The sequence below is a fragment of the Oncorhynchus mykiss genome, chromosome 15 (assembly GCF_013265735.2).
Source record: "Oncorhynchus mykiss isolate Arlee chromosome 15, USDA_OmykA_1.1, whole genome shotgun sequence".
Classification (NCBI taxonomy): domain Eukaryota; kingdom Metazoa; phylum Chordata; class Actinopteri; order Salmoniformes; family Salmonidae; genus Oncorhynchus; species Oncorhynchus mykiss.
Genome location: NC_048579.1, coordinates 68,396,561 through 68,404,118, shown reverse-complemented (window position 1 = coordinate 68,404,118; position 7,558 = coordinate 68,396,561). Strand labels below are relative to the sequence as shown.

The following is a 7,558-nucleotide window of genomic DNA, read 5'->3' as shown; positions in this document are numbered from 1 at the left end:
ACTAGAACAGCAATACATGTGTGTCTTTAGTTGTATTTTTGTATACATGTAAGTCTGTAATGTCTACATGGTAATGTTCTAATTGTATGTAAATTGTAAATTATTTTTGTTTGTAATGTATTTTTCATTATGTATCGGCAGTGGTGTAAAGTACTTAAGTAAAAATACTTTAAAGTACTACATAAGTAGTTTTTTGGGGTATCTGTACTTTACTATTTATATTTTTGACAACTTTTACTTTTACTTCAATACATTCTGTAGACTGTAGCCTCCAGTCTCCCTGGCCCTTCTCTGACCCCTTACTGCAGCCTCTAGTCTCCCTGGCCCTTCTCTGACCCCTTACTGCAGCCTCCAGTCTCCCTGGCCCTTCTCTGACCCCTTACTGCAGCCTCTAGTCTCCCTGGCCCTTCTCTGACCCCTTACTGCAGCCTCCAGTCTCCCTGGCCCTTCTCTGACCCCTTACTGCAGCCTCCAGTCTCCCTGGCCCTGTTCTGACCCCTTACTGCAGCCTCCAGTCTCCCTGGCCCTGTTCTGACCCCTTACTGCAGCCTCCAGTCTCCCCGGCCCTGTTCTGACCCCTTACTGCAGCCTCCAGTCTCCCTGGCCCTGTTCTGACCCCTTACTGCAGCATCCAGTCTCCCTGACCCTGTTCTGACCCCTTACTGCAGCCTCCAGTCTCCCTGGCCCTGTTCTGACACCTTACTGCAGTTCTCAGTCTCCCTGGTCCTGCTCTGCCCCTTACTGTAGCCTCCAGTCTCCCTGGCCCTGTTCTGACCCCTTACTGCAGCCTCTAGTCTCCCTGGCCCTGTTCTGACCCCTTACTGCAGCCTCCAGTCTCCCTGGCCCTGTTCTGACCCCTTACTGCAGCCTCCAGTCTCCCTGGCCCTGCTCTGACCCCTTACTGCAGCCTCCGTCTCCCTGGCCCTGTTCTGACCCCTTACTGCAGCCTCAGTCTCCCTGGCCCTGTTCTGACCCCTTACTGCAGCCTTCAGTCTCCCTGGCCCTGTTCTGACCCCTTACTGCAGTTCTCAGTCTCCCTGGCCCTGTTCTGACCCCTTACTGCAGTTCTCAGTCTCCCTGGCCCTGTTCTGACCCCTTACTGCAGCCTCCAGTCTCCCTGGCCCTGTTCTGACCCCTTACTGCAGTTCTCAGTCTCCCTGGCCCTGCTCTGTGAAGAGCTCCCTCTCTCTAGGCACACTCTGCCCAGCATGGTCATCCATTGAATGGAGCCTAACACTATTCACTAATACAGCCCCGAAATACATATCCAATCCTTATACCATTTCAGAGGGATCTGAAGGGAACATATAGGCTAGAGTCAATGGATGGATAATGTATTGGAAATAATGTAGGAATGCATATATAATGGATTGGAAATAGTGTAATAATATATAACTACTATAGTGTAAGAATGTATACATACTATAGTGTATAAGCTATAGTGTAATAATGTATACATACTATAGTGTATAAGCTATAGTGTAATAATGTATACATATTATAGTGTGTAGACTATAGTGTAATAATGTATACATACTATAGTGTATAAGCTATAGGGTAATAATGTATACATATTTTAGTGGAATGACTATAGTGTAATAATGTATACATACTATAGTGTATAAGCTATAGTGTAATAATGTATACATATTATAGTGGATTGACTATAGTGTAATAATGTATACATACTATAGTGTATAGGCTATAGTGTAATAATGTACACATACTATAGTACTATAGTGTATAGTGTAATAATGTATACATACTACAGTATATAGACTATTGGGTAATAATGTATACATACTATAGTGTGTAGACTATAGTGTTATAGGCTATAGTGTAATAATGTATACATACTATAGTCTAATAATGTATACATATTATAGTGAATTGACTATAGTGCAATAATGTACACATACTATAGTGTATAGACTATAGTGTAATAATGTATACATACTATAGTGTGTAGACTATAGTGTACTAATGTATACATACCATAGTGTAATAATGTATACATATTATAGTGTAATAATGTATACATACTATAGTGTGTAGACTATAGTGTAATAATATATATATATATTATGGTGTGTAGACTTTAGTGCTATAGGCTATAGTGTAATAATGTATACCTACTACAGTATATAGACTATAGTGTAATAATGTATACATACTATAGTGTATAGGCTATAGTGTAATAATGTATACATATTATAGTGTATAGGCTATAGTGTAATAATGTATACCTACTACAGTATATAGACTATAGTGTAATAATGTATACATACTATAGTGTATAGGCTATAGTGTAATAATGTATACATATTATAGTGTGTAGACTATAGTGTAATAATGTATACATACTACAGTATATATACTATAGTGTAATAATGTATACATACTATAGTGTAATAATGTATACATACTATAGTGTGTAGACTATAGTGTGATAATGTATACCTACTATAGTGTATAAGCTATAGTGTAATAATGTATACATATTATAGTGTAATAATGTATACCAACTATAGTGTATAAGCTATAGTGTAATAATGTATACATATTATAGAGTGTAGACTATAGTGTAATAATGTATACATACTATAGTGTGTAGACTTTAGTGTGGTGTGACTGAGTTGAACAGAGCTACTGCTATAGTCAGTTACACATTCTGTATAGGCTTGTGTAGCAGCTGCTGCTGGCAATGGAGGGAGTGAGAGAGCGAGAGAGAGAGAGAGAGAGAGAGAGAGAGAGAGAGAGAGAGAGAGAGGGAGAGAGAGAGAGAGAACGAGAGAAGGAGAGAACGAGAGAACAAGAGAACGAGAGAGGAGAGAGAATGAGAGAGGGAGAGAAAGAGAGCGAGAGAGAGAGGGGGAGAGAAAGAGAAAGAGAAAGAGAGAGAGAGAGAGAGAGAGAGAGAGAGAGAGAGAGAGAGAGAGAGAGAGAGAGAGAGAGAGAGAGAGGGTTTCTGTAAAGCTGCATTATGAGTCAAGGACCTACATCCCTCTATACAGCAAGAGGGAGCGCTATGCTTTCTAAGGTCTACAGAGGAAGTGGTGTGGCAGTGACTGGATATTAAATAGACAGTCTTCCAGGTTGCCTACTACACTACACTACACTACACTACAGTGGCTGTCTGGCTGCTGTGTAGACTGGTCTATAACCACAGACCTACTCAACGCAGGATCACCTCTACCACTACTGACTATAAAGCCTACTCAACACAGGACCACCTCTCCCCCTACTGACTATAAAGCCTACTCAACACAGGACCACCTCTCCCCCTACTGACTATAAAGCCTACTGGCACAAGCTCTAAATGAGCCATAAGGGTTACAGCATTTTAGCCTGATTCTTTACACAGATGGTACAGCGTTACCCCCAAGCAGCCCAGTGTTTGGAGCTAAATATTGAAGATATTCTATATGTATAACACATGTATTATGTCCTTGAACAATTGATATAGCCTACAGTAATGAACTGCTATACATGTTTTCCAGTTGTGTGGCATGTTGTTCTGTGAAGAAGAGGATTGGATCAAAGACGTTGTCATGACAATTTAACAGTGAGGTTAAAGGACTTTTTGACTTAAAGCTACCGTTGCTCACTATCCTGCTCTCGGACACAGGCGTGCCCTAATAGCATTTATGTAATAGCCTATATCGTATAAGGCTGCACATGGACATTTATAGAGTGATTTCAAATACTCTATAATAGCCTACTCTCTCTCTCTCTCACTCTATATCTATCTATATATATATATAGATATATAGATATATAGATACAAATAAAATAACTATATATATATATATATATATATATATATATATATATAGTTATTTTATTTGTATTTTTACTATATACTGGAAAATCAAAGAGTGAATGGGAAAACCAAAATCACTTGACCAGACAAGCTACGGATCTCCCTTCCCTTCCCAAACCCAAAACCATATCGGTCATGTACCTAGACCTGGGGCACTTGAGTGGAGACGTGCGACGCACAGCAATGCAGCCCGCAACTTATGATCGGCGACGCTTTCCAGCCACGGAGACAGGAGATGTGCCATTTGAGGTTACAATAAATGTTTCATGATGCAACGTGGGCTTTCCACGAGTTACAGACCGCATGAAAACAGAGACGCCGTGCACAAGCTACGCTGTGACTCTCTGAGAGGTATCATATGAAACATCTAGTCCTACACAGTGGGATGTGAATTATTGGATGTCATTGCGCTAGGATATATCAACGAGACGAGAGAGTGGTGGGAAAATATCCACCTCTTGGTGTGCAATAGGATGTCACATAACATACTGCAGAGCCGACTGTTGTACGAAGGTGGACAAATGTCTCTTAACACACTGCGAAATTCTGCCACCCCATAGGCTACATTCACTAATATCACTTGGTCAATATCACTTTACCTACAGAGCTCAGCGCCGGCAGACGCGCGTACGCATTTGGGCAAGTAAATGCTCAAAATGAATGAAGCAGTACACACATGCTCTAAAGCGTTAAACCGCAGAAAAATGCACATAGAATAGCATCAACAATAAATGACGCAATCTTATTCTATATCAGAGTGGCGATGGTGGGAAAATTGTAAAAGGTAATAAATACAAAAACTGAAATCCCAAACCCGCAAGAGAAGGATGGTGCAGTGTTCCCCGCGCGGCATGGCTATACGGCAGAGAACAGGTATACACGCCTTTACCTGGTGCAGAGGCATCCGCGCCCCAATTCTTCAAAAAAGAAAACGATAAAGACCAAAAAATAATAGTCCCGTTAAATGATCACCCTGTGACAAGCCCGTCCTTACCTGTAATCGCTGCGGATATCAGTTTACAGCCGCAGTCGCATTGACACTGCGGTAACAGGCACGTTCCGATGAATCCCAACTCCTTTACTTCCAAATTACAACGAGATGCGTAAAAAGAAACACCTTTTGGTATCCTAATCCACAGGGCTGTGATGCTTCTTTATGAATTGGTCCGTTCTAAATCCTCCGCAGCGACGTGTTAGTCAAAAGCATGAGAATCCAGCGCGAAAGGAAATAGCAGCAGGATCCCAACAACACTTCCGATCAGCGAGTCCCTCTCCAGCCACTATGCCGCTCCGAGTGGACTCAGACCCGGCGGGATCGCAACACCTCCCATCCCAAACGCGGACGCACTTATGTCTTGAAAATCGCTGCACTGTAGGATTCCGCAAGAGGCTGTGTGTGTCGCGCTGTAGATCAGTGCGATGCTCCCATCTGAAAGGCGTTGTGTGATGCTGCGACGAGAGGGGAGAAGAGAGAGAGGGTGCTTTTCGAGTTTGCAGGTTCCGAGCTGACAACTGAGTAACTGGGCAGGGATTTGAGTGTATGGCGCTATGCCGGGGCGCAAGGAGCGACTGTCTTGTTTTACCAAGCCTTCTGACTCGCCCGCAGTGACATCTCGGATCGAGGGCTGTGATTGGGCTAATTGTAAAATTTCACTGGCAGCAATCACAGAAGCGCAGCTCACATGATGAATGAGAGGCATATGCTGAAGCCCGCAGCCAGCGAATGTATTTTCTATGTTTATGTAATGCATTCATTCCTGCGTGAAAGGGATTTGGCTATGCCAAAGGGAATACACATGAATACAATACTGGGGGTGAAATGATCATCGGATTTAAATATCTAATCAGAGCATCATTTGAAGATGGAGATTAGGGAAATTAAATATAATTAAGACACTTGCTCTGTGTCGAGGGATTATCTTATTTTGTCGTTGATTATTTTTTTAAGTTTCTAACAGCTAATCAAGATATTGGCTTTCCGTTGGTATTATGATATTTACGAATGCCTATGCAATAACATTTACAACTAGAAAAGCCTTTTCAGTAAGACATTCACAAAAATAATGGTATTTATTATAGCCAAACCACATTATAGCCTATAAATTAATTGTAGGCTACATTCCTAATTTGCCTTACCAATTAGGCATAATAGTCACATTTTCAATGATAAGGTCAACAAGCCACATTGAGATAGACCTACAGACAAGGGGTAACATGATTCACAAAACAGTAAATTATTATTTTCCATGGTTTTGTTTTATAGATGGGAAATCATTTGATTACAGTTATGTTATCACAGGCAAAAGGGCAATTGAAGTTAAACAGCCTACCAGAATAGTAAGCAAATGTTAGGCCTACACCACACAATCCATGATTAAAATTCACGACTGACATTCTTTCTTATCTGCAGCCTACTCTACTTTACATGCTGCATACCTGACTGGGCAAGTTCAGAAAGATGCGACCGTGCTGCAGCTACTCTTCTGACCCTGTGGGTTTTGTCTAGAAGGGATACAGCTTTTGTCAAAATTGACTTTTCTCAGCAGGTTTAGAAGAACTGAAGCGGCAGGTTTTGATAATTAACGCAGCAGGTTAGGATACTTAGGTTAGGGTTAGGGTTAGCTAAAATGCAAAAAAAAACGAATAAGCAACTTTTGACATTTTACAAAAGCTGTATACCATCTAGACATGATCCTCCCTGTGCTGCTCTCCGTTGGCAAGTGCACTGCGCTTTGAAAACCTGCATCATAGCTCCACCTGCAGGCCAATCCAGAACTGCAGTTGGTTTTCCGTCACTGCCCCATGCATTGTGAACCAAACCTTGATTTTTGGCGTTTCAAACCTTGACATGTAGGTGTTAGACAGATACATGACATTACTAATTACAATTTGAAGTTAACTGTATTTCCTTGTTTGAGATAGAGAGATAGCCAGGGTTAAGAAAATAACGCAACAAAAACAAAACAGCCTACCAATCTGACCTGTATCTGGTGTCCCAGTGGCTTGCCATAATTGGTCAAAAGCAGGGCTGGCTCTAGCCTTTTGGTGTCCCTAAGCAAGATTTGGTCTAAGCAAGATTAGAGGTTGCTACCCACCCTGATTTTGATGGGTAGCAACCTCACCACAAAATATTTTAGTGCCCCCCTCTTGATGGTGGAGAGAAAGTGTTACATTTTACAAGTTCATTTCCTGCAATTCTACACATTTTGCCATGCGGTGTAGAGAAAATGTTACGGTTTTAAAGCAAGTTTTCTGCAATTCTACATATTTTTCCACAGGGCAGAGAATTTTCTTGAAGTTTTACATCTAATTTCCTGAAATTCTACAATTTGTTTGTAGTGACTTGTGTCATATTAATATGATATCTGAGTTAGAATGACTAACACAATCAATGGGGGCTCCCTGAAGGTCAGAGCCCCTGGGCACTTGACCAGACAATAGGTATTTGGTAATGATTATTACTAAATTGTCGCAATTTTCTTTATTGAGACATGTGTAATGGAAACAACAGAGATATTTTCTAAAGATAGACGTTGTTATCAGGCTAACTTTCTTTATTGAGACATGTGTAATGGAAACAACAGAGATATTTTCTAAAGATAGGCGTTGTTATCAGGCTAACTTTCTTTATTGAGACATGTGTAATGGAAACAACAGAGATATTTTCTGAAAGATAGACGTTGTTATCAGGCTAACTTTCTTTATTGAGACAAATGGTGATGGAAAAAGTGTTTT

General features: G+C 41.0%; 1 protein-coding gene across 2 annotated transcripts in view; it reads right to left on the bottom strand.

The window, feature by feature from the left end:
- Positions 1-5,478, bottom strand: part of LOC110506716 (plexin-A4) — a 488,023-nt gene extending 482,545 nt beyond the window's left edge. For both annotated transcript variants that reach the window (XM_036945082.1, XM_036945083.1), the window contains exon 1: positions 4,818-5,478. The gene's annotated coding sequence lies outside the window, so the exon portion shown is untranslated. The remainder of the gene's footprint in view (positions 1-4,817) is intronic.
- Positions 5,479-7,558: the final 2,080 nt, after the last annotated feature.